Raw genomic sequence first — 27871 nt, 5'->3', positions numbered from 1 at the left:
CTCAGAATAGCGGGGGTGCCGGAGAATCGCCATTTTCCGTGTCTCCGGCGATTCTCCGGCCTGCGAAACTCGACCGGGCCGTTCCCGCCGATTGGGAGAATCGCGGGAGGGCGTCGGACCGGCGTCCCCGGAAATTTTGGCGGCCCAGGCGATTCTCCCAACCGGCGTGGGAGTGGAGAATCGCACCCCATGGATGTCATCAAAAATGATTGATCTCCCCGCCCCCCACCAGTCTGCAACCGCCACCCGAGGTTCCCGACGGCCAATATGTGTTTAGAACCATGCCGTCAGGAACTCGGCCAGTTTTGCGTGGAGAATCGCAGAGGGGGCCTCTGTCAATGGCCCCCCTACCCTAGGCGCGTAGATCGCATGCGAGTGACTCCTGAGCGATTCTCCAGTTAAAATTTCCGGGTAAACGGCCATTCTCCTCCCCCGCGTCGAGCGCGATTTCGGCGTGGAGAATCCAGCCCCCTGTTTTTTTCTAACTGGATCTTTTATGCTCACCCGAGAGAGTAGATGGGGTCTTGGTTTCATGTTTCCTTCAAAAGATGGCATCTCTGACAGCACCTCCCTCAGTGCTGCATTGGGAGTGTCAGCCTAGATTGTGTACTAGTGACTGCAGTGCAACTTAAACCCACAATTGTTTGAATCAGAGGAGCCATGACAGACACCAGCTTTACCACATGTGACATCAACACCTGGATTTGCAATAATAAACCAGACAAGAGCTGACTCAATGTTACCTGGGTGACTGCAAGAGAACTGCACTCTCTGTTAATCACAATTCTGATGTCTCCAAGCAGAGTTATGGCACAAATGACTCTTTTAGTGTCTTCAGTGAATAACCTATGCTGAATGGATCAACAAGGACCTAGGTTCAGTCTTTGGTTTGTGCATAGATAACTGAGATCATTTGGGTTGGCAGGAGAGGTGTAAGGCCTAGCCTCAGCTGGATTAGAGAAAGTCTGTCAGGAATCTTCGACTGGTAGCTACCCAGAAACCCTGTGGCTGCCCAAGCTGGAATTGTCTGCACAGGGCTATGATGGCATGATATCACCCATGTTTCAGAACTCAAAGATGGCTATTTGTGTTGGGTTGCCAGCCTCTTGAGAAACCCATCCCATTCTGAGCAGCCTGTATATTCTGTGAAGGGCTAAAGCCTTCAGAGGAAGGTAAAAACAGGGGCTGAAACTGGTAGGAGGGGGAGGAAATACCCAAGACACTGTTAGGGACCAGTACCACACCCTTTACCCTAAAGTTGCCAGTTCTGGTTTGACGTAGCCTGGAGATTGCATTACAAGACCTCCCAATGCCAACTGCCCAATCCAGGTGCATCACACCTTATACCATTCATGTGGTGTCTCACCTTCCCACAACCTTCATTTGCCATTTGGCTGATACCTGACTGACAGTCAAACAGTCTTTCTTTTCCATCTCCAATATCTTACTATAGAATCATAGAATCCCTAGAGTTCAGAAGGAGGCCATTCAGGCCATTGAGTCTGCACTGATCCTTGGAAAGAGCACCCTACTTAAGCCCACACCTCCACCCTATCCCTGTAACCCCACCTAACCTTTTGGCAAGAAGGGGCAATTTAGTATGGTCAATCCACTTAACCTGTACATCTTTGGACTCTTGGAGGATACCGGAGCACCGGAGGAAACCCATGCAGACACGGGGAGAAAGTGCAAACTCCACACAGTCACCCGAGGTCAGAACTGAACACAGGCTCTGGAGCGGTGAGGCAGCAGTGCTAACCATTGTGCCACCATGAATGGTTAGAAAACAGAAGGAGGCCTTCAGGCCATTTAGCCTATGGCAGCTGTCTGCAAGAGCAATTTAGCTTGTCTCACAACCCTATTTCCCCGTGGCCCTGAATTATTATTTTTTAGGTGCTTTTGAGAGACATTATTGAATCTGCCTGCACCACACTCTCAAGCAGAGGATCCCAGTTCCCAGCCACTTTCTACGTTTTTCCCTCAGGCGTCTCTGCTTCTTTTGTAAATTGGTGTGTCCTCGTTCTCAACACTTCCGCCAATGGAAGCAGTTTCTTTCTATCTACTCTGTCCTGGCCCCTCATGGTTTGAAACACTTCCACCAATCTCCTCTCTAACTTTTCTTCTCCAAGGAGAACAATCCCAACTTCCCCAACCTATTCACATAACTGAGGTCTCTCGTCTGTGGTTAGCACTGTTGCTTCACAGCTCCAGGGTCCCAGGTTCGATGCCCGACTTGGGTCACTGTCTGCGGAGTCTGCACATTCTCCTCGTGTCTGCGTGGGTTTCCTCCGAGTGCTCCGGTTTCCTCCCACAGCCCAAAGATGCGCAGTTTAGGTGGATTGGCCATGATAAATTGCCCTTAGTGTCCAAAAAGGTTAGGTGGGGTTACTGGGTTATGGCGATAAGTTGGAAGTGTGGGCTTAAATGGGGTGCTCTTTCCAAGGACCGGTGCGGACTCGATGGGCCGAATGGCCTCCTTCTGAACTGTAAATTCTATGATTCTATGATCTCTGGAACCATTTTCATAAATAACTAATAAAATTAAGTGCTCAAAGGGTTCATCGCGGCAGTGTCTGGGACTTTAATCCCTGGAAGGTTGACAAACCTAATTTACCCACGTACCCCAAAACCTTGGGCAGGATTCTCCCATCCGCCAGCCGCTTGTTTCTCAGCCGCGCGCTGTTCGCTGACGGCAGGATTCTATCTTCCAGCCGATTGTCATGGGATATCCCGTTGTAATCCACGAAACCCACTGGCGGGGCTGCACTGCCGGTGGGAAAATTGAATCGCAACAACCGGAGAATTCTGGCCCTTATCTTCAATTCAAGCAAATGCCTAATAACAACTTTCACTCAAGTTCATCCTGGTGAGGGAGTTAATATTCCTGTATAGCTATCATTACTGATTAAAGGTTGCGATTGACAGCCTCGATCCATGAAAAACATTGGGGGCAGTAAGAGGGCCCTACGGACAACATCCAATAATAACACCACACATGATGTAAATAAGATGCTCACAAATGTAACCATGGAAATCACTCTCACATTTAATAATTTCTCAAAATAAAAGTATGCTGCATAAATTCTATGGGCAGCCTAGCCTGTTTCTGCACTGGATAAACTATGTAATATGTGATAATCGAGACAAAGCGCAGCAAATTGTTTTGATTCATGAATCAACAGAAAAGTGCCAGCCACCCAGAGCTCTTTTTGTGGTTTTGGCGTCACTCTTGAAGCCTGCAAGAATGAATAACCATTAAAGTGTGTGTGGTCATGTTTTAGAGGGCATGTGAGTGACCTTAGTACACCAGTGTGAGCTTCCGGCTCACAATGGATTAAATAAAATGAACCCTTTGGTCGTCAAACTTTGTTGGAACGCAGGTCAGATTGAACTACGGCATTGAAGAAAGTCAAAATCTTTGCTTTGGATTTGCAAAATCAAAAAATCACCTGACAGAAGTAACTGACACCAAGCCAGCAGGGATATGACACATTGGGCACAATCTTCCTAAAAGAGAACAAAGTCCCCTAGTAAGCACGATTTGCCACATGTTTCCCGGCACTCGCCGAGGCCGCACATAGCCCTGTTTTTTACAGCGGGCCCCGTTTTTTTACAGCGGGGAGCAGTGGGAGGCCCACAAAAAAAATCCCCGACCTCGCCTCAGCCCAAATGCAACATGAGAGGTTCCCCCGGCCCTCCCAAAACCAAGGTGGGCAACCCCAGCCCGATCATGCAGGCGCAAAAAATGCCAGCTTGGCACCTTGGCAGTGCCAACCTGGCAGTGCCATCTGGGCACATTGGCAATGCCAGGCTGGCACCAGTGACACTGCTAGGGTGCCCAGGTGGCACCAGCACTGCCAGGGCACCACCCTGCCCAAAGAGCATGCAGCTGGGGGCCTCCAATCCCCTGGGAGATGGCGAGTGCCGTTCCATTTGGTCCCCGTTTGTGGAGGCCAGTTCCAAACAGCACTTGCCTGAGGCGAAGGGGTTGAATCCCAAAGCCTCAGGTACCTTGGGAATCTGCACATTAGAGTATGGCTTACTGTCTCGCTCCAATATGCAGATTTTCCAAAAGCTGACCCCACCCATTGTGGGTGGGAGTCCCCTTGCAACGCCTCGCGAGATTGCATTGAATCTTGCAAGGCGTTGCGAGCCAGGTAGATCCCAGGAATGGGGTCTCCCGGCTTTGAATGGCCGTGCTGCACCGCAGCGAGATTCTTTTCCGGCACTGCTTAGCTGGAAGATCACGCCCACTATCCCAGATTACTCTCACAATTACCCCCAATTCACCATATATTCATATATGGTATATGACATATACTTGACCACAGGAATCTGAAACATATCCCCTTCCCTTGCTATTAAAATGGGATCCACATTTCCCCCTCTCACTAAACCCGAGAATCTGATCCACATATCCCCCGCTCGCTGACCCTGAGATTCTGAAGAACATTCCCTTCCCTCACTGTCCCTGAAAATCTGATATGTAATCCACACAGATCACCGTGGACTCTTACAAACACCCAGTGCCTCAAGCCAGCACAGATCTGACAACAACGTTTACTCCAAGATTACAAGGACTCTGACACGTAAAGTGATCCCAGACCACCAGAAATTTTGCAAATCCTCTAATTGATGACTGACATTTGCATGTACATCAAAGTGTACTGGAATCCAAACAGGTCCAGAATTCAACATTCAAAGGTTTGTGGAATTGATGCACATTGGAGCTGGTATGAATAAATATTCACACATTATATAGTTTCTTTTCAATTACATTCAGTTCAAATAATAAATTGTGGATGGGGTGGCGGTGGCATTATGGCATTGTCACTGAACCAGTATTCCAGAGGCCCAGGGTAATGATCTGTGGGGACTTGGGTTCAAATCTCACCACAGCAGATGGTGGAATTCAAAGTCAATATTTAAAAATCTGGAATTAGTCTAATGACTATGAAACCATTGTTGATTGTCATAGAAACCCATCTGGTTCATTAATGTCCTTCAGGTAAGAAAATATGCCACCCTTACTCGGCCTACAAGTGACTCCAGACCCATAATAATAATCTTTTTATTGTCACAAGTAGGCTTACATTAACACTGCAATGCAGTTGCAGTGAATAGGCCCTAGTCGATACATTCCGGCGCCTGTTCGGGTACACAGAGGGAGAATTCTCAACTGGTACGGGAATTGATCCCGCGCTGCTGGCCTTTTTCTGCATCACAAACCAGCTGTCTAGCCCACTGAGCTAAACCAGCCCTGCTACCAATGTGGTTGACTCTTAAATGCCTTCTGTCGCGGCCTAGCAATTCATTCAGTTCAAGGGCAATTAGGAATGGGCAAGAAATGTTAGCCAAGCCTGCGACACCCACAAAATATTTTTTAAAATCCGGATCATATTTTAATTAAAAATTATATTACCGGTTCAGAAGAGGTTTTCTAACAATATTCTTAAGCGGGTTTAATATGATTGAAATTGGGCAAGGGGACAAATCGTGATGTGTTACCTTGGAATGATTTTATAGCGTGTGAGAGTATGTGCATGACTGTAAATTTATGTAAGAGTCTGAAGAAAAATAAGCAGGTGAGTCTGAGGGAAAGCGTGCTCATCTGAGATGTGGAGAGTATCTGTAGAACTGTACCCTGCGACTGTGCAACCCGCCCCCCCCGCAACAACATCTCTAACTCTCCCCAGCTTCTTTGAATGTTGTTGGGTGAGGAACTGGAGAGAACAGTTGGCAAATAAAGAATACGTTGTATTGTCAATGTGCTTACAGGGTTAAAGGTAACCAGAAAACAAGCATGATGGTATTCCATGATATGGCTTTTAAAATGTAGGCAGACTTCCAAGGATACAAATCATGCTTTAACCTTCTGGATTTAATAAGTTTTGGTGGACTTACACCCATACTTTCACTTCTTTGTTCTCAGTCCAAGTGACAATTTAATTCCATTGCGCACCAGATGTGAAGAAGTGGTATGTCACTGTGTGTACTTTATTAGAAATAAATACTGCTTTTGTGGTCATCAAAGACATGTTTTATGAGGCAAAAATGAGCATTGAAATCATCCCTGAAGTCCCAGCAGGGAACAAGACTGGTTATATGTGCCACATGAATTGTCATAAAATACTTTTAAAAGTTCAACTCTTGTAATAGTGACTACAGCTGTAATCAGTCACAGACAGTGCTGCAGCTTGAGAAAGGAATAGAATACTCATGTTTGAACCGTGCGTAAGATAAAGTTGTGACCTAATGACCGCCAACTATTGAGTCTTTGTAAAAGTAGTTGCTGCAAGCTCAATTAAACAGCAGTGATCCAAGTATCCAACGAGTTAATGCAAAAAGCAATCAAAAAGTGGAATGGAGTTCCAAGTAGAGAGAGCGAGGCTAAACCCTGGGCACATTTAAGAACCAACTATATTGTGCAAAGGGGCAAGTTTACGGGGCTTCTGACTGATGAACTGGTATGTCCCAAATAGCTTTTCTCATCCATAATTATTTTGTGATTTTTAGGGTTAGCTCTCCCTACAATATAAGAATCAAAATGGTGGTCCAGCCAGGATAAAAGACAACAGCGCACCTTAATGCTTCTTTTTTAGTTGAGGGTCCAATATGGGGGTGAATTTTCCCGGGGAGGTGGGGGAACATATTGCCCTGCTCCCACCAGTGGAAAAATAGGTTGGCTCTCCCACAGTAATGACATTGGCCTTAACAAGACGAATATGGGAAAACTTCCCATCAGGGAATGGTAGTCCTGCCACCCTAGAAAGCTACCGGCTAATCTGACTGACCCCCACAAGGAAGTACGCACTGCCCCCCGCCCCCCCCCCTCCCCATAGACACCCTTCCTTGCTGCCTTGTAATCAGAGTTGGTGAAGGGCCAACCTGGCATCCTTTGGTCCGCCTTCCCAGCGAAACGTATTATTATGGCGGAGGTTGGATCAGTTGGTCGCATTCCTGCCTTTGGATCAGAGAGATGCGGATTAAGGTCCCACTCAGACAACAAACTACGCTGACACTCCAGTGCCATACTGAGGGACCACTTCACTGTCAGAGGTGCGTGTCTTTTGGCTACAATGTTAAACCAAGACCCCCACCTGAACCCTCAGGCCAATAAAGATGTCATGTCATTATCTTGACCAGGAACAGGAAGCTATCTCTGGTGTCTGGCCTGTATATATCCCCGAATCAACACTATGATGAACTGATTATCATGGTTTAATCACATAGTTTGTGGGAACTTACTGTGCATAAATTGGCTGTCGTGCTTTCTACGTTACAACAATGAGGACACTTCACTGGTTGTATAACACTCCTGGACATCTGGTAGTCGTGAAAAGTCTGAATCTTTCTATGCAACGTGTGCAGTCTGGGTCAGAAGTATTCCAATTGCTAGGCTGAAATCATCTTGTTTTTTCAAACTATTGAACCTTTAACTTGATTTTCATTTGGGAAATAAAAATTAGATGTCAAGGTTATTCATTAGATTCCAGTGCCCGCGCGGAGTGCGAAAGAGACCAACATTGCAGTGGCAAATGTGATCCAGGGCTATGTATATAGTTCAGGTTTGTTTGCAAATATTGAGAAAAGAAACTTATCCACAAAGGCAAATACCTTTAAGTGAGATGGCAAGTCCCCTTCCTACTTCTGTTGGAAAATACAGGTAAACAGTGCTATCCATCTCATAAGGCTTGCATTTTCATTACTATAGTGTGCATTTGGTGTATATGACAATCCTTTCATAGAAAATAGAAAAAATAGGAGCAGGAGGAGGCTATTCAGTCCTTCAAGCCCACTCCGCCTTTCATTATGACTATGGCTGATCATCCAACTCAATATATTAATTCCACTATCCCCCATCTACTTTGATCCCGTTCTCCCCAAGTGCTATATCTAACTGCTTCTTGAAACCATACAATGTTTTGGACTCAACTACTTCCTGTGGTAACGAATTCCACAGGTACCACTCTCTGACTGAAGAAATTTGTCCTCGTCTCTGTCCTAAATGGTCTACCCTGTATACCCAGACTGTGACCCCTGGTTCTGGACACACCCACCATCGGGAACATCCTTCCTGCATCTACCCTGTCCAGTTTGAATTATATAGGTTTCTATGCGACAATCATTTCTATAAATTTTCTTTCCCCAGTCTTAGGCTCCCGAGTTCATATCAAGCTAAAGATGGACCTTGTGGTATTATCAGCTATTGCAGCACCCAAGAGGCTGAAGTTCCGTTGGTCAAACCTGGGGGTTTACCATTGGCTGTATAGTATGTAGCTCCGCCCAGATAGGCGGGGTATAAGAGTCAGTGCCGTCCCAGCAGCCCTCATTCTGTACCCGAGCTGCTGGGGAACAGTTCTAGTCTATTAAAGCCTTCAGTTATGCTTTAACCTCGTCTTTGCAATAATTGATCGTGTATAAATTTAATAGACTACACTTAAGCAGAGAAGATGGATGTCCGAATAAAGCCGGAGTGTCTGCAACTCAGTCCCCATGCGGCGAACTCAGCGGCAATTTTCAAACACTGGCTGGCGTGTTTCAAAGGCTACCTTGAGACGGCTGGAGGCACACCCTCGGGGGAGCAAAAACTGCATCTCCTGCACTTAAGGGTAAGCCCTGGGATCTACACCCTCATCGAGTAGGCGGAAGACTTTGATGCAGCAATCAAACTTTTAAAAGGACATTATATCCGTCCAGTAAATCAGGTCTAGGCACGTCACCTGCTTGCAACGAGACGCCAAAGCCCCGGGGAATCGTTGGAGGAGTTCTACCGCGCGCTACTGGTGTTGGGCAGAAGCTGTGGCTGCCCGCACATTTCGGCGAGCGACCACACGGAACTCCTAATCCGGGATGCCTTCGTATCAGGTATGAGCTCCTCAGAGATCCGCCAGCGTCTTTTAGAGAAAGACATCCTGGGACTTAAGGAGGCACGGGCCCTGGCCCTGGTTCCATGGACATTGCCTCCAGGAACGCACAATCCTATGTGCCCAAGCGCGCGGCGGCCCCCTGGGCAGCGTGGAATCCCACAGCGGCAGCCCCACAGACCTTCCCCCTCTCCCCGCAGGCCTGCGCTTTAAGGAGGCCCGCCAATCTGGTGGGCCCCACTGTTTCTTCTGCGGGCAAGAAAAGCACCCCCGCCAGCGCTGCCCGGTCCGCACATCCACCTGCAAAGGTTGCGGCAAGAAGGTCCATTTTGTGGGGGTCTGCCAGGCACGAGCGGTGTCCGCGGTCTCCAGCAGCGACTCCGGGCTGCCATAGCAAACTTCCCCTCGGGCCCCAGGCGGCCAGCAGTCACCGCCACCCCCGTATCCTAGGTCCACATGCGGCCCACAGTCGCCGCCATCTTGTTCCCCGGACACCGCGCTGGACAGATGGGCGCCGCCATTTTGTCCATCTCCGACCACCATGTGCAACCCATGGGAGACGCCATCTTGGATGGGGCCCCAGGACTCCAGCCCGGCCGACTATACACTGCCCGATCAAAATCCACTGCGTCTGGCCTCGGTGACTCTGGACCAAACTCGACATCGAACTCTCAACAGCAATGACGACGGTCTTCATCAACGGCCATGAGACGTCCTGCCTGATCGACTCTGGGAGCACGGAGAGCTTTATACACCCCGACACGATACGGCGCTGTTCACTTTTTACCCACCCTGTAAATCAAAGAATCTCCCTGGCCTCCGGTTCCCACTCAGTGGAGATAAAGGGGTTCTGCCTAGCAAATCTCACAGTCCAAGGAAGGAAATTCAACAATTTCCGCCTTTATGTCCTTCCACACCTCTGCGCGGCGACACTCCTGGGGTAGGACTTACAGTTCAAATTTGGCGGCCCTATACCCCCACTTACTGTCTGCGGCCTCGCGACCCTTAAGGTCGACCTGCCTTCTCTGTTTGCGAACCTCACCCCGGATTGCAAACCTGTCGCCACCAGGAGCAGACGGTACAGTTCCCAGGACCGGACCTTCATTAGGTCGGAGGTCCAAAGGCTACTAAGGGAAGGGGTCATTGAAGCTAGCAACAGTCCCTGGAGAGCCCAAGTAGTGATGGTAAAGACTGGGGAGAAACAGAGGATGGTCATTGATTACAGTCAGACCATCAACAGGTTTACGCAGTTGGACGCGTACCCTCTCCCCCGCATATCCAACCTGGTAAACAGGATCGCTCATTACAAGGTCTTCTCCACGGTGGTACTCAAGTCCACCAGCTACCCCTCTGCACGAGCGACCGCAAATACACTGCCTTCAAGGCAGATGGGCGGCTCTATCATTTTTTAAGGGTTCCCTTCGGTGTCACTAACGGGGTCTCGGTCTTCCAACGCGAGATGGACCGAAATGGTTGACCGGTACGGCTTGCGCGCAACGTTCCCGTATCTCGATAACTTCACCATCTGCGGACCAACAGGACCACGACACCAACCTCCGAAAATTCGCCAGACCGCTAAAATCCTTAACTTAACGTACAATAAGGATAAATGCGTATTTAGCACCGACCGTCTAGCCATTCTCGGCTACGTAGTGCGAAATGGAGTTATAGGCCCCGACCCTGAGCGCATGCGCCCCCTCATAGAGTTCCCCCTCCCTCACTGCCCCAAGGCCCTGAAGCGCTGCCTCGGGTTTTTTAGTTACTACGCCCAGTGGGTCCGTAACTACGCAGACAAAGCCCGTCCCCTGATGCAGTCCACAACCTTCCCCCTGTCGATGGAGGCCAACCAGGCCTTCAGCCGCATCAAAGCAGTCATTGCAAAGGCCATGATGCACGCCATCGAGTCCCTCCCCTTCCAGGTCGAGAGCGATGCGTCCGACGTTGCTCTGGCGGCCACCCTCAACCAAGCGGGCAGACCCGTGGCCTTCTCCCGTACCCTCCATGCTTCCGAAATCCGCCACTCCTCAGTCGAAAAGGAGGCACAAGCCATAGTAGAAGCTGTTCGACACTGGAGGCATTACCTGGCCGGCAGGAGATTCACTCTCCTCACTGACCAACGGTCGGTGGGGTTCATGTTCGATAATGCACAGCGGGGCAAGATAAAAAACGACAAGATCTTGCGGTGGAGGATAGAACTCTCCACCTACAACTACGAGATCTTGTATCGTCCCGGGAAACTAAACGAGCCTCCTGACGCCCCGTCCCGCGGCACATGTGCCACCGCACAAGTGGACCGCCTCCGAGCCCTCCACGAGGACCTCTGCCACCCCGGGGCCACTCGCTTTTTCCACTTCATCAAGACCCGCAACCTGCCCTACTCCATCGAGGAGGTCAGGACAGTCACCAGGGACTGCCAAATCTGCGCAGAGTGCAAACCGCACTTCTAGCGGCCAGAGAGGGTGCACCTGATAAAGGCTTCCCGTCCCTTTGAACGCCTCAGCATGGACTTCAAAGGCCCCCTCCCCTCCACCGACCGCAACACGTATTTTCTGAACGTGATTGAGGAGTACTCCCGGTTCCCATTCGCCATCCCTTGCCCCGACATGACCGCAACCACCGTCATCAAGGCCCTCCATGGTATCTTTGCACTGTTTGGTTTCCCCGCTTAACATACACAGTGATAGGGGGTCCTCCTTTATGAGCGACGAACTGCGTCAATTCCTGCTCAGCAAGGGCATTGCCTCAAGCAGGACAACCAGTTACAACCCCCGGGGAAACGGGCAGGTAGAGAGGGAGAATGGAACGGTCTGGAAGACAGTCCTACTGACCCTATGGTCCAGGAACCTCCCAGACTCCCGCTGGCATGACGTCCTCCAGGAGGCCCTCCACTCCACCCGGTCATTGCTCTGTACGACCACAATCAGACACCTCATGAACGTCTCCTTGTCTTCCCCAGGAAGTCCTCCTCTGGGACCGCGCTCCCGACCTGGCTAGCGACACCCGGACCCATCCTGCTCCGAAAACACGTGCGGGCGCACAAGTCGGACCCGTTGGTCGAGAGGGTCCATCTGCTGCACGCTAACCCCCAGTACGCCTACATGGCATTCCTTGACGGCTGACAAGATACGGTCTCCCTACAGGACCTGGCGCCCGCCGGAACCCCACGCGCACCCCAACCACCACCCCCACACCCCCCCTCCGCAGCACCTCACAGGAGGGTCAGTCCTCCCGCCGCTCCTGCCTGGGCCCTCCCACCCACCGACACCCCCTACAGGCACTCCCCTCCCAGGTCAACCGCTCTCCCCACCAGGGGTGACGAAGCTGCCATGGAGGCCAAAGCCACGCTCCCGGAGTTGCAGACGCCTGGACCTCCACCGGAATCACCACCAAGGCCCAGACGATCCCAGAGGACGGCCAGGGCACCCGACCGACTGATTCATCTTAACCGATCTGTAACTGGAAATAATAAACACTGACTGTATATATCTGCCATGACTGTAAATATCCTCTAAACACTGTAAGGAGGTATCACGGTACCTCCATATCTGATCATACCATGTTGAATACAGTTGTAGCCGCTGGCCACCATCCCCGCCAGTCTCTTTTTTAATAGGGGGTGAATGTGGTATTATCAGGTATTGCAGCACCCGAGAGGCTGAAGTTCCATTGGTCAAACCTGGGGGTTTACCATTGGCTATATAGTATGTAGCTCCCCCCAGACAGGCAGGGTATAAGAGTCGGTGCCGTCCCAGCAGCCCTCATTCTGTACCTGAGCTGCTGGGGAACAGTTCTAGTCTATTAAAGCCTTCAGTTATGCTTTAACCTTGTCTTTGCAGTAATTGATCGTGTATCAGACCTACTTATGTTCTCCCTCTTATTTTGTAGATCACCACAGTATTACAGGCCCGGAATATTTTACCACTAATGATTTGCCAATTAATTACTTGCTGTTGAATCGCTAATATTTAACCGGAAAGCCCCTCACAGGATAGTTTTCTTTGTTCTGAAGCCAAGCCTCCCAGAAGTTTGTTCTATGCAGGCCTTTAAAGTGCCCTTTAAAGCAAATATTGACTATCACAGTCTTGACCTGTGCTGAGAAAACACTCAGGAGCTCCTCATATACAGTAGAAGTTAAGCCCCTTGCTGTGGTTTGCTGCATTCGACAGCTGAAACAATAAAGGCCCTTTCTCTCAGGTGTTGGATTTCCAATATCTTGCATGTCTCCATCTCCATCTCGACCAGAGGAAATCCAATCTGTCAACCACAAGAACCTCAAGTTTTCAACAAAGTCAGAGAAGCATTGTGCTTTTCTATAGGTATAGCCAGCAGATTAATGGCGTGGAAAACAAGGATTAAACCACAAGCTATCAGGTGCAGAAGGTAAACACGAGAAGTATGTACCATCCTCACAAACAGATAACTGCATTTATTAGTGTAAGATGAAGCTGGTAGCGATATCTAATTAATCACAACTAAGTTTAAACCCAGTGCTGAATCCAATTGACATTTTTCTGGCCCATCGAAATCCATTTAGTAAATCTTTAAACCCTCCACATTCCAAAGGTACCATGATCATCTGAGAAAATAACAAGGGGAGAAAACAGATTTGAACACAGCCAGAGAGTTTATACCTACATTGTTACACTGAGGTTTCACTGCTGTTGTCATAGGAACATCCCACATGTGGCCTGGTAGTCCTGCCAGTTTCTCAATAAAAGGAACTATTTTTATTGCACGTCCCTCAAGGTGCTGCACACTTTCTGGTTATAAAGTAATTCCATGGTTACATTAAATGTATAAGTCCAGATATTAATCCTGATTATCATTAATTTGAAGGGGATCGAAGAGGAGCTGCCGTCAGTTTTCAGTTTATTAACATAGTCCTGACCTAGCCATTTGATCAAAACAAGATGTTTTAGGTTAGATAATTGGAGACAGGCCAGCACAAACAGCTTGAGCATCTAAATTCTCTCAGAACAACCTTTCTCTACAGAACTATGTTAGGTCTTTGTGTTCCATTTCACCCATTGCTAATAACAGCCTGGATTTGGTTTGCGTTCAGTCACCAACCTCTTCTTTTCCCAACTGCCGCTTCCCTTTCTTGGCTTCATGACTTCATGGATGGTACAACTAAGGCTGCTGTGCTGAGCTGGGATTTAGAGTCTCTCTCACACTCGTGTTGTACTGGATAATGATTTAAAAAGACACATATGCGTGAAAAAGATCTCGCATTAATCGCAATTGGTTTCAAAATTCACCAATTTCCACCACGGATGAATTTTATGAGTTGAATATAGGATCATAGAGCATAGGGTGAGGCAATTCGGCCCATCGTGTTCGTACAAGTGTCCCCCCCCGCTCTTCGAACAAAATAAATAATTTCTTCATCCAATGAGTGGCGAGAATGTAGAATTCACTAGCACAGCGAGTGGTTGAAGTGAATAATATAGATGCATTTTAGGGGAAACTGGACACGCAAATAACTAAGAGGGAATAGATGATGGTGTTGGTAGATTTAGATGAGAAGAGCCTCGAGTGGAGCATGGACACCGGCATAGACTGGTTGAACTGAGTGGGATGCTGCTGTGCCATATATCCTAAATCACCCTCTGGAATATGACGATATGCGTATGTTATACAAATCAGCTTAAATTATGTTATGCAAAATTATTTTAGCCTGCTTCTGAAGATTCAGTTGAAGACTTAAATGCTTCTGCAGTGCAGAACAGGCTTGGTAACTTGCACTGTGCTCTGGCAGTACTGTATTCAGACATCACTAGCTTCCAGTTTCAATCTCTTTGTCATTCCAGTCTGCTAGTTTCTTTTGTTGCTGAGCTGAGCTCCCTTGGGTCTTGACCAGGCCACACAGGGAAATGCCTCGAAAGGTACCAAGGGAAGGTAAGAAGTGGCACTGGGCTTATCTACGTCTTTGACCAAACAGCAGAACTGGTGATGTTTTAATGAGGCATTGGGGTGAATTCTCTGCCGACGGGATTCTCCATTCTGCTGGCAGCGCCCCCCCCCACCTGTGGGTTTTCCGACGGCGTGGGGTGGCCACAATGCGAAATCCCATTGGCCGGCGATGGGAACGGAGAATCCCGCTGCCGGCGACGGCGCGCCACCAAGGAACGTGCGGCTGGGGAGGTGGAGAATTCAGCCATTGTCTCCTCATTCCCAGTCTGCTGTGATAGACCTTCCAAAAACCAATGTCACTGAGAACCCTGTGAGGACAGGCAATAAATTTAAGCCTGCTTTCAAATATAAAGAAATAAATCAGTCAATTTACATTAGTGCTACAAGAGCCAGAGCCTGTAACATACTTTAGACCTGTCAACATTCACTATGGCTGAAACAAATTACCCGTGATAGTTGTAAAGTGGAATGCTCCTTTGTCTTTAAACAGTATTTCTCTAACCTTTTGGTCTCAGTAGGGGAGGGGAAAGGAACCTTTTATTCAAACAGCTGTCTATCTGGTGAAAAATTATCCAGATGAGGCCTAAATGATAAGGCCTGGCTGCCTCCCAAGTAAAGGCCTTTTCCTGACAGATGCTGGAAAACAGCCAAGGAACTTAATTTGTCGAATTAATTTCATGGAACTTTAGAGAGACCAAAAATAACATTTTACAAACTTTAAAGAAATTAAACAGAGAGTGATCTCATTTTGACAAAGCCTTCGCTGCTCCGCAGTTACCGTAATACAGGCTACTGTGAGCACAGTAAAAGGGCTGGTTATCCTCTGCTCCTTCACGCAAGATGCCTGACCCCATTCAATGTCACAGGTCATTATCACAGTGTGGTAGTATGCATTAGGGGTCATGTGGGACTGTGAAGCCGTGATGCCATTGGCTGACAGATCCCGGGTCCTGGTTGGCTGTTGATCTCTAGCTCCGCCCTGAAGGCGGAGTATAAGAACCAAGAGTTCTCCCCGCAGCTCCAGTCTGTTGCTGAACTGCGGGGAACAAGTCACGCTTACTAAAGCCTCATCGACTTCATCTCTATTCGTCTCTCGTAAGTCATTGTGCGCTACACACAGGATCACAGAATTGTTATGGTGCAGAAGGAGACCATTTGGCCCATCGCGTCTGCGACAACTCTCCAGATGAGCATTATGAATTTGTACCATTCTCCTGCCTTTTCCCTATACCGTTGCACATTATTTCTAATCAAGCAATCATCAAATGCCCCTTTGAATGCCTCGATTGAACCTGCCTCCACCACCTTTCCAGGCTGTGCATTCCAGACTCAAACCACTCACTGTGTTGAAAACAAATCTCACTTCACATTTACTTATTTTGCAAATCACTTTAAATCTGTGCCTTCCATTTTTGATCCTTTTATGAGTGGAAACAGTTTCTTGCTATTTACTCTGTCCAGCCCCTCATGATTTTGAGGATGAGGGTGAACTTATAAGGTGGAATCTTCCAGTCGTAGATAGCGAGCGGAGGAACTTCATTTGGCAGGAAGCCAAAAATCATTTTCCCAAAAGGGGTTTGGGGAGCAATGGAGCAGTGAACTTCAGCAATTAAATTCTCAAGACGTCAAAGGCGGGGCAAGGTTTCTGATGAACAATGCCAGGAAGCATGTCATGTCAAGCATGCTCATTAATAGGCCAGCTCGCTGGAATTAAATGCCAGTTTATGCTCGAGACTAGGTGGTGGCAATGCAAGTTGTGTGGAGCATGACCAAGGAAGAAAGGGTTGACGGAAAAGGGACTCTGCAGGCTGTCTAAGTATCCTGTAAGTAAGGTATCCTGTCCTATCTTGACCTCGGACCCCATGAGGTAATGGCAGGTACGTCGACTTTGTGTGCTTCCCACCATGAGAATCAGCGACTATCTCACGGATGCATATTTAAGAAGCTGAAGAGTGCAAGATCCCATTCCCCCCCCCCCCGGCCGACCTGGTCTTACTTCCCTGCCCGCCACCAGACTTAAACTCCGGAACGGAAGATTCTGGCCATGTCATCTGACCAGATTAATGGTCAGAGGGCAAGAACTCTCAATGATTTTTCTTTTCGTAGGCCATTCCTGGAGCCAATTGTGCCATCTCTCGTGTGACTCAGCTGAGATAAGCTAATGACACACAAAAATGATAGCAGACCGTGTACCTAGCTGTTTTGTGTGACTCGATTCCACACTTGCCGCTATATTCGCCAATATGGTGGGCAGTGAGTTCCTATCCTACACCCTAAGAACAGGAGGAAAGTACGAGGCCCTTGATTTGCATTTGGAAAAGGATTCACAATCTGGCTGGTGGGCCGGAGCAGTGATTTGGCAGCAGGAAGCTGCAGAGTGCAGGGTTTGAGCCCAGTGGTGATTGGTGGGAGACTGGAAGGAAGGAGGGAGGTTGGGTCATGGTCCAAAAGTAATGCTAAAACAAGCAAATATTTTAAAATGACCGTGGCCTTTTTTCCAGTTGGTCAGTGTCTTTCATTGTGGTTCCACTGCGACTGCACACAGTGCGAGTCTCCCGCTAACATGACATTAATGTTACGTAACAGTGATGATGACATAATCAGGTTACCACATTTAAACATGAACTAGGCCTCTGCCTGTCTGTGGTGGTGGCCCGGCCAAAGGCCTGAATCGTTGTATTTAAATCTCAGCCATGAGGGACGCGGTGCGATCGAGCCAAGAACTGTTTTTCAAACTTTAACCCCTCCTGTGCACTATTTTCAACGGAGGGGGTGCCTTCTGAAAAAAAAAATGGTGAATGAAATCAGCAAGGTTTGCGAAAGGAAAGACAAGTTCCCTGTATAGATGAATATCTCAAACACCATGATCCTAAGAGGTGAGACACTCTGAGACATTTTCGTGAGAAACAGAGGCCCCTCCTCCATTCCACAATCATAAATATATCTGTTTTATGGTTGGGACTTTAGCAAATCAATTCACTGATATAAATTGCTGCAAATACAAATCGTTTGGAACTGCCACTGAGAAATATCGGGGACTTCTAACTGGTGACAGTGACTTACTGCTGCTCTTTCATGAGTGTAAAAGACTCATAATTCAAGATCACCACAACCATGACTGAGTTACGATAACATTTCATGCAAGTAGCAAGCATCTGGAACTCGGTTGCTGGTGAGATATTTGGTCCCATCGATGGGAGAGATGAATTCAGTCTATTTAAGTGGCATTTTAATTCATTCCAGAAAGCAAAAGTAATTGGCTACTGTTTTGCCTTTCAATATCGTGAGTTATCAGTCACTGTGTAGGAGGCACTTCAAATACTGCTCTCATTTACTTCATTGCTCACATGACCATACACACCCCAGTAGATCTGGACTGTCAAGGACTTTTAGAAAAAGACCTTAAAACTGGATAATTGGCCACAACTTGGTCAGGTTATCAGACGTGAATGACACTACACGACATGCTGGAAAATGCTGTAAAGAATTATCAAAGAAGCCTCAAAGCTGCAGTCTTACATCTTCTGGTTGGCATGGTTACTTGTGGCCTCGCAACAGGCTGCTATCACGGCCAACTTAACTGTAGGAATTATATGCTGGATGGGCGCAAATTACATATTGGGGGGGGATGGCAAATTAAAGTAGATTGCATCATGTGATTAATATTAGAATGATTTATATCTGTAGTTAAAAAGAATGTAGATTTGCTATTGGTGTCTGTACTTGACTCATCCAGTTTTGATTGTCCTTCCATTGACATGTCTAATGGAGAGTTCTTCCTTCAGTTATGTCTTACCCTTATAGTCTGGGGAAAGTCTGCCAGCCACATGGACATGGAGAGCAGAATTCTTCGTCTGATCATGGCAGTGAGATTATCCGATCATGCTGTAATGAATGGGAGATTTGGCTGAGCGCCAAATTCTCTGCCTTCACTTGTAGCGGTAGCAGGGCAAAGCTGCGGCGAACAATCCCGGCCAAAATGTCTGAAATTCAGATCTGAATCAAACATTCCTGGTCAGAACTGACCAGAAACTGTACTGGGCCAGTCACATAAATAGTGTGGCTACAAGAGCAGCTCAGAGGCTGGGAATCCTTCAGCAGGTTATTCACCTCCTGACTCCCCAAAGCCTATCCACCATCAGGAGTGTGATGGAATACTCTTCATTTGCTTGGATGAGTGCAGCTCCAACAACACTCAAGAAGCTCAACACCATCCAGGACAAAGCAGCCCCTTTGGCACCCCATCCACAAGCTTTCACTCTAACCTCACAGACGCACAGTGGCAGCCATGTGTACCATCTAAAAGATGCACTGCAGGAGCACACCAAAGCGTTTTCAACAGGACCATCCAAACCCATGAACTCAATCATCTACAAGGACAAGGGCAGCAGGTGCAAGAGCACACTGCCACTTAAAGGTTCCCCTTGAAGCCAAATACCTGACTTGGAAGTATATCCTTCACTGTCACTGGTCAAAATCCTAGAACTCCCTCTCCAACAGTACAGTGGGTGTACCCACACCACATGCACTGCAGCAACTCAAGTAGGCGGCTCACCATCACCTTATCAAGGGCAATTAGGGATGGGCAATAAATGCTGGCCTTGCTCACGATACCCTCATCCTGTGAAAGAATAGGAAATAATTCTTTGAATAGTTTTATTTCCCATCAGGGTTGACACTACTTTCATCTTTTCCTTTTCTGGTATTTATTGCGAGAACTTTGAGAGCATTTAATACCAGAAAAACTAACCCTGACATTACTGTCATACTTTGGAGTATCAGATTTTCTAATTGATCAGATTTCCCCATCCACCATTAACTGGTGAGTCTGGCAATATTCAGCACAGCCAGGAAGGTCACTCCTCGGTTAACTGGTAGGTTCCTTCTCTCAATATTTGAGCGCTTTAGCTTTTAATAATTTGCCTGAGTGGGAAGCCATGTTGTTGCTGAATAATGAGCAGATAGAAAGGGATCAGCCTCAAAATGAAGCACAGTAATTGGTGATAATCCAGAGCCAATATTACAACTCAATTAGCCTTTGATTTTCACTCACATCTTTAAATCGTCACTCAATATCTACAACCACTTCCAAAATTTCAAACGAGCAACACCATTGTATGAAAAAGGATTACAAAGAAAATTAACCACAAGCTCCAATTTACACACAATAACAGACATGAGGCATCAGGCAGGGTTCAAATAGCTGCAAACCGCGAGTGATTTACTGCTATAGTTTAATGTTCTTTGTACATCAATGTGATCTTGGTAGATTCAGGTCAAATGACTCAAAACAAACTGATAAACATTTCAGTTAATTTCTGAGAGGGTAAAAAGGAAAGAAGTTTTTTTTGCTCATGAAGGTGAAGAATATCAATGCTCGGAATGTAATACTTGAGGAACTGCAGAAGGAGAAATTAGGCCATTTTGGGTGGAAAATGGCCCTCCCTGAGGGCAACTCCTTGAATCCTGAATGATGTCTCGAGACATGTTTGACTGGGTGTTTTTCTGTTGGCACACTGGCTGACACATGAACAGACGGCCTGTATTGAAATTAATAGCATAAAGCCTGTTTGAGGTTCCCTCTGCTGAACTGTTCAGTGTTGAGCAGGGCAAATGTCAGACTTCTTTCTGAAATTAATTAAAATGCTCGCCTACACTTTCAGGGGATTAATTAAGGCACATCTCCTGTACACAAGGCCATACTTCAATCTCTTTTGGTCATGTTATTGAGCCTTGCTGACTGTCTCAGGAAACATTTGGGACTGGGAGGAGATTTTTGCAATTCCAAACTGTCAAAACACATATGTTCATGATGTACAATTTGCGACCACATACAAATTGATTCTGAGAGGAAAAGCATGAAAATCTGGAACAAGCCCATTAAATAAATTTACTTCAAGTGTTTCAAGTGCTGCTATTGGGAGAAACACTGAAATCTAGCTATTCTTAAAGAACTTCACTCATGTTGAAATTATACAAATAACGTCTATCTTTCTGCCACAGGCTTTCTACAAAAGAAGCTGTGCTTTCTGATAGCCTCATAAGTTGTCTTGCATGATATGGTTGGACAGTATAATGAATGCCTCACTCCAGCTAGAGCCCATAATTTATTTAGCTCTTCATAGATTATCATAGAATTTACAGTGCAGAAGGAGGCCATTCGGCCCATCGAGTCCCTACATGTTGGAAAATGCATTCATAAGATTATAGTTTTCTGACACAACTGTATTTCCTTTCATCAATGAAGCAAAACCTTGTGAAACTTCAGTCCTGACATGCAGCCTCAGTAGATAGAAGCTTTGGTTGCCGAATTGGCCTGCTATATGATAGCCCCATCTGCCAACCTGTTATTGAGGTTACACATTGGCAGAAAAGCATTGTGAAAGAGCCCTGTATCAGAAGTGGAATTGCCCAATCAGTGTTTCTCACACATATACATTAGCCCTCAGCTGATGTTGCAGTGGCTCAATGTAAAAAATTAAAATAACTAAACTGTGAAGCAAAGACCGAAGGCAAAATGAAACATTTTTCCTATTTTTAGCTCTGTCTTTGTTCTTTCAATCCTAATTCTTGCATCCTAGTAGTTTCACCATTGAGAGATTTGTAACTGGAGTGATCCTAGACACTGTCAATCAGTATGGTATTTCTCCCTTTGCATTTCCTTCAGATTTGAATCACATCCATCTGATTCTCTTTCCATCTGTGACTCTTGGCATTCAAACGGCACATTGGCTGGTGATTTTAAGCAGGACCGTCACTTCCTTAGCCTCTCCTCTTTGCTCATCCCTCTCTCCTCACAATATTCACACAGTGCATCCCACTTTGTCTTTCCTCATGATTCCTTAAATCAATCTCATTGTTCGGATCCTGGACAAGAACCAAACTATTTGCAATTCGTAGAATTGCGAGGAAATGTTACTGCACCACAGGAGTGATAACGCTGACCAATAGGTATCTTTTATGTTAAAACAAACTTTAATTTAGACACAGAATTAACCACATTAGCATCACAGAAATAGCTTTACAGTTAACAGTTATAATAATTTTGAAGAGAAACCCTCAACTTACTTCCTACATCTGCTACTTTATTCCAATTAAGCAAACCAATATATTTCAAATACCACTCATGAATAAGGTTAACAACAGATTTCTATTTGCTTTTCTCTATGCAGAATCTTTGGAGAGAGAACCTTTCAGGACCAAAACTGAAACACCTCTGTTCAGATAGGAGTTCTAGGACCAACTGACTTTTCAGATAGACCTGGTTCCTCCCATTAACTAAATCACCTGTACCCAAAACATAAGGCAGTCTTTCGTCTCTTCTTAGAAGATGTCCCATGACTTGTTTAGGCAGGACCAAGCACAATACCTCTCAGAATTGATCTACACCCCAGGGGTCCTTCAAACGTAAACACGTTTCCACTAGCTAGCCACCTGTAAACAAGTAAATGGTTCTCAAGAATTATTAGCAGAACACTTCACCTGCTAATAAATGATTACCTCACTTTTACTACACCTTAATCACAGCTCTAGCAACCATACTTTCTATATACATCTTAACCCAGGTTTTAATAACATTACTGCAAAAATATAAAATATGACAATTTCTTACATTCATCACACTCGTGCACATCTCCACTTCAATGCCTGATTAACGTTCTTGCCAATCCCAGCTATCCAACTAGATTAGCAGCAGTTAGTGATAGACAACAACTTGCCAATTGGAGAACTTGAAAATGCAGATTTTTAAAAAATGATGTCTTGAATTGCCTCAATAAGTTCCATAGCTGTGATATAAAAAAGTACAACTGTGCTGCAGTTCCCCACAAATTTGGTTATGACACAACAACTATAGTCAACTGTCATAATACATGAGCAATTCCACTCCCTCATGTAATGCAGGCAACTCAACCCATATATAAATAATCATAATGAGTTGAGTGAATTATCTTACATATAAAATCTCCAATGCTCTCCTATGATAAACAAATATTCCCTTGTACATCACAGTTCTCGTAGGTTCAATGTACTGAATTTGCTGTTTCTTTTGATCTCTGTTTCGATGCATTAAAAGAGCTATTCATTATATTGTAAGGAACCTCTTGGAGATGAAATCAGTTAAAAAATATGTCGCGGCACTTGGATCTTCAGCGACTTGATCCCATTGTTGGAAAGTAACTGTGAAATGCGATCGATTCTACACCCCATTAAACTGTACTGTACTAAATCTTAGCAAGTGGCTCCAAAGGCAATTTTGAAGTATTATATCCATTAACGCAAACTAAAAGCGCCAATAAATTCAAACTAGCATTTAGAGAAGGTTTTCTCCAGATTACTGCATACACTGGCTGAGTGGAGTCACACAGAGACTTCTACAGAATGTTTTGCCAAAAGTGATAGCTTTTGGTAAGTAGGATTAGATGTCTCTGAAAAAACACTAACTTCTTTGAGTTAATAATTGCACAACAGTTTGAGCTCTTTATCACATCCTCGTGGGTCATAATGACCGTTGGATTGTTGGCTCTTTTACCATAGTTTCTTAACACAACTTAAGAACGTAAGAAATAGGAGAAGCAGGCTATACTACCTGTTGAGTTGGCTCCATCATTCAATAATGTCTGATCCTGGGCTTCAACTACACTTTCCCTATCACTCCCTTCCAATGATGGAGCATCCCCAAATCTCTGGGGTAGAGAATTCCAAAGGTTCACAATCCTTTGAGTGAAGTAATTTCTCCTCATCTCAGTCCTAAACAATCGGTCCTTTATCCTGAAACTGCTTCCTTGTTCTAGATTCACCAGCCAGTAAAACATCTTAGTAAAACACCTTCAAAGTCTTGAATGTTTCAATGAGATCATCTCTCATGATAAATTCCCGACAATATAGACAGTTTACTCAGCTTCTCATCACAGGATAACGCATACCATCCCAGGGACCAATCTCGTGAACCTTTGCTGTACTACCTGCCATGCAAGTATATCCTTCCATATATTTGGAGGCCAATATTGCACACAGTATTCTAGGTGTGGTCTCACCAAAGCTCTGTACAATTGTAACTAGACTTTTTTATTCTTATACGTTAGTCCCGCTGCAATAAAGGCCAACCTGCCACTTGCTTTCCTAATAGTTTTGTGTACCTGCAATTATTTGTATTCCACCTATGTGTACACCCAAGTTTCTCTGAAGATGAACATTTATAAGTTTGTTGCCTTTTGGAGCAGCACAGTGACGCAATGGTTAGCACTGCTGCCTCACTGCACTGAGGACCTGGGTTCGATCCCAGCCCTGGGTCACTGTTCGTGTGGAGTTTGCACACTCTCCCAGTGTTTGCGTAGGTCTCACTCCCACAACCCAAAAATATACAGGCTAGGTGGATTGGCCCATAATTGAAAAAAAAAAAAGAATTGGGTACTCCAAATTTCTGTTGCCTTTTAAAAAATATTCTGCTTTTTTATTGTTACAACCAAAGTGAATAACTTCACACTTCCCCATATTATTCTCCATCTGCAACTTTGGTGCCCACTCACTTAATTTATCTATATTTCTTTGAAGCCTCTTTTGTGTCCTCCTCACAGCTTGCATTGCCACCTAACTTTGTATCACCAGCAAACTTAGATACATTTACTCTCTGTCTCTTTGTCTAAATTATGAATATATTTTGTACATAGCTAAGGTCGCAGCACTGATCCTTGCAGCAGTCCACTCGACATAGTCAACTATCAACTTGAAAATGCCCCATTTATCACTACCGTCTGCTTCCTGTCCGTTAACCAATCCTCCGCATGTGCGAATATATCAACCTAACGCTATTAGCCCTTATCTTGTGCATTGGGATAAATTTCCAGGACCCACCTTCTGCAGGAATTGTCGTGGGTGGGACAGAAAATTTGACAGACCAATTAAAGGTCTATTGACTTCAGGCAGAGATTTCCGGGCTTGGGACGGGTGCGACTAGAAAGTCCTGTCCTGAACTTTTTCCGTGGCACCTTATCACTGGTTCCCCTTTAGCTACCCTGCTATTTACCCAAGCTCAAAAGACTAATAAATTTGTCAAAAATTGGATTTCCATTTTGCAAATCCATGTTCTACCATTCTAGGCTTTTCTAAGTGTATTGTTAAAACTTCATTGGGTAGTCCTTTCCTTCATTAAGAATAGATTCCAACACTTTCCTGATGAATGATGACAGGTTTTCTCTCTTGAATAGCACTGTTACATTAGCTAACTTCCAATCCTCTGTGACCATTCCAGAATCTAGGGAATCTTAGAAAATCATAAACAGTGAATCTACTATCTCTGCAGTTGTCTCTTTTAGAACCCTAGGATGTAGTCCATCAGGTCCTTGAGATTTAAGTTTCTCCAGTAATTTTTCTTTTCTGATATTAATTACCTTAGTGTCTTCACTCATTATTCTCTTGGTTACTCTCTATTTCTGGTATGTAATTTGTGTCTTCTTCTATGAAGACAGACACAAAACATATGTTCACGGTCTCTGCCATTTCTTCATTCCTCATGATAATTTTATTTTGTCTCTCCTTCTAAGGGACCAGCATTTACTTTAGCTACTCTCTTAATATATTTGTAAAAGTTCTTACAATCTGTTCTTTTATATTCTAATTTTTTCATTTTTATTAACTTTTGGTGGCCCTTTGCTGGTATCTAAAACATCTCAAAATCCTCAGATATACTGCTGTTCTTTGAAACATTATACACATCTCATTTTAATCTAATTCTTAATCTCCTTAGTAAACCACAACAGATTTTCTCATTAAGTTTTTGTTTTTCAAGAAAATATATCTCTATTGAACATTTTGAATTGTTTCTTTAAATGTCTCCCACTGTTTATTTACCACCAGACCTTCTGGTCTACTTTCCCAATCAACCGTAACCAGCTCTTTTTTTTTTCCTTTAAAAAAAAATTTAGAGTGCACAATTATTTTTTTCCAATTAAGGGGCAATTTAGCATGGCCAATCCACATAACCTGCACATCTTTGGGTTGTAGGGGTGAAGCCCACACAGATACGGGGAGAATGTACATACTCCACACGGACAGTGACCCAGGGCCGGGATTCGAACCCGGGTCCTCAGCTCCGTAGTCCCAGTGCTAACCACTGCGCCACCATCCTTCCCTTCCATATCCAGCTCTACTTCATACCTATGTAATTGGCTTGGTATGAGTTTAAGATCCTTGTTTGTTACTGGACTATGATATTTTCAATTTAACATGGAATCCAATTGTATTGTGATCACAATGGATCTTTTACTATGACATTACTAATTAGCCCTGTCTCTTTGGACAATAGTAGATCAATAGCATTCTACAAATTTATCTTCCAGGCCACCTTTGCCAATTTGATTAGTCCAGTTTGTATGAAGATTAGTCTTCCTTAACTATTACTTTACTTCTGTTATAAAACCCAATCATTTCTTGTTTAATGCTTGGTCTGACAATATAATTATTGGTAATGGTCTATAATCTACTACCAACAGCTTTTTCTGACCCTCACGATATCTAATCAGCACCCAAAGAGATTATACTTCTTTATTTTCTGAGCCAAGATCCTTTCTCACCAATGTTGTCATATCATCTGTTATCAGGGTTTTTTCTCCTCTTTTTCCATTCTGGTTGTCTTTTCGAAATGTTGAGTACCATGGAATATTTATTTCCCAATCTTGGTCACCTTAACCATGTCTCTGTAATGGCAATTAGATCTAAACCATTTGTCCCCATTTATGCCATGAGCACATCTATCTTATTGTGAAACCTCTGCTTATTCAGACAAAATGACTACAATTATTCCCCACATAGTCTGTAAAATTTCAATATTAATCTCCCTGCACCATTGTGCCATAGTCAGTTTTTTGTTCATCCTCCCTGCAATCTCTGCTCTCACCCACACAAGCTGCAAGAACCGCAAACCTGTTCAACAGGGACTAAGGCTACCTTGTTACCTAATTGCTACCTTCCGAGTCCTCATATCAACCTCATTCAGAGGCACAGCGTCCTGTCCCTGACCATGGACTAGGTCAGACGTACCTAGCCTAAGGGTTTTACTGCCTCCTGGAACAAAGTGTTCAGGTAATCTTCCCCCTCTATGATGCATCGCAGGACCTGATGCTTGGACTCCAGCTCATCAACGTGGAACTGATGTTCCTCAAGCTGCAGGCACTTACTGCAAATGTGGTTGCTTTGGATTACATTCAAGAAGAATTTTGTAATCTTTTTAGGATCATAAAGGATGCCCTTCTGGACAATTTCAGTGCTGTTTTATCTCATATCCTCGTATCCTTTCCTCCCGTGGAGGCTTTGACTTGCTCTGCTGTCTCTCTATTCCTCATAAAAGTACTGGGCTGTGAGTGAAGGATTTTCTTTAAAAGGTATAAAGCATAACCAAACAGGATTCAAAATCTTTTACCTCCAAAACACCATCCTCAGTGAGACCCAACTGGACATCCCCAGTGGACACCGCTCCTGCTGGGCCTGTTGATAAACCCAAAGAGCCCATAATGTTATGTATGCCAAGAAAGTAAAACATTTTGTTTGGTGGGTTCCCATGATTCAGAGCTGGAGGTGGATGATGTTTTCCTCAAAGTAAATTTGGCAGCAACCACAAACATATTCACCATCGGGCGAACCAGCCCGAACTCTCCTGTAACTCGGTGTAATGCAATCAAAGTGATTTGGGGGGCATGTACTGTTGCCTTCATGGTCCCTTCAATCTTACGCAAAAAAAGTGGCACCGACAGGATGCCTTACTTGGAATGCTTTGCACAGATTAGAGTTTGTGGAGGTTGGAGGAAGAAGGACAGGGCTGTGAGTTTGGAATGAAGAAGGCACAGAGACACAGGTGGTGGTAGACAATTTGCCAGCAATGGTAAAAAGCAGCATATGTGATGCCGAAGTTGTGGGTTCTGAGCTCAGAACACTAAGGGCGCGATCATATGACCATGCTGCGCCAGAAAAGCAGAGTGCCGCGGGGCGGCAAGGCTGATGAAAGCCGGGCGACCCCGCTCCTGGGATCTACCCAGCTCGCAATGCCTTGCGAGATTCAACGCAATCTCGCGAGACGTTGTGATGTGAATCCCGCCCAC

General features: G+C 45.5%; 1 protein-coding gene across 6 annotated transcripts in view; it reads right to left on the bottom strand.

The window, feature by feature from the left end:
* nhsa (Nance-Horan syndrome a (congenital cataracts and dental anomalies)) overlaps positions 1–27871 on the bottom strand; it is a 642544-nt gene that overhangs the window by 241143 nt on the left and 373530 nt on the right. Inside the window, exon 2 of one of the 6 annotated variants that reach the window (XM_072514158.1) lies at positions 27196–27260. The exons of the other annotated variants lie outside the window; for them this stretch is intronic. The gene's annotated coding sequence lies outside the window, so the exon portion shown is untranslated. The remainder of the gene's footprint in view (positions 1–27195; positions 27261–27871) is intronic. 6 annotated transcript variants of the gene reach the window in all.

The sequence above is a fragment of the Scyliorhinus torazame genome, chromosome 8 (genome assembly GCF_047496885.1).
Source record: "Scyliorhinus torazame isolate Kashiwa2021f chromosome 8, sScyTor2.1, whole genome shotgun sequence".
Classification (NCBI taxonomy): domain Eukaryota; kingdom Metazoa; phylum Chordata; class Chondrichthyes; order Carcharhiniformes; family Scyliorhinidae; genus Scyliorhinus; species Scyliorhinus torazame.
The sequence above is the reverse complement of the archived record's forward strand: the minus strand, read 5'-3'. Positions and strand labels throughout refer to the sequence as shown.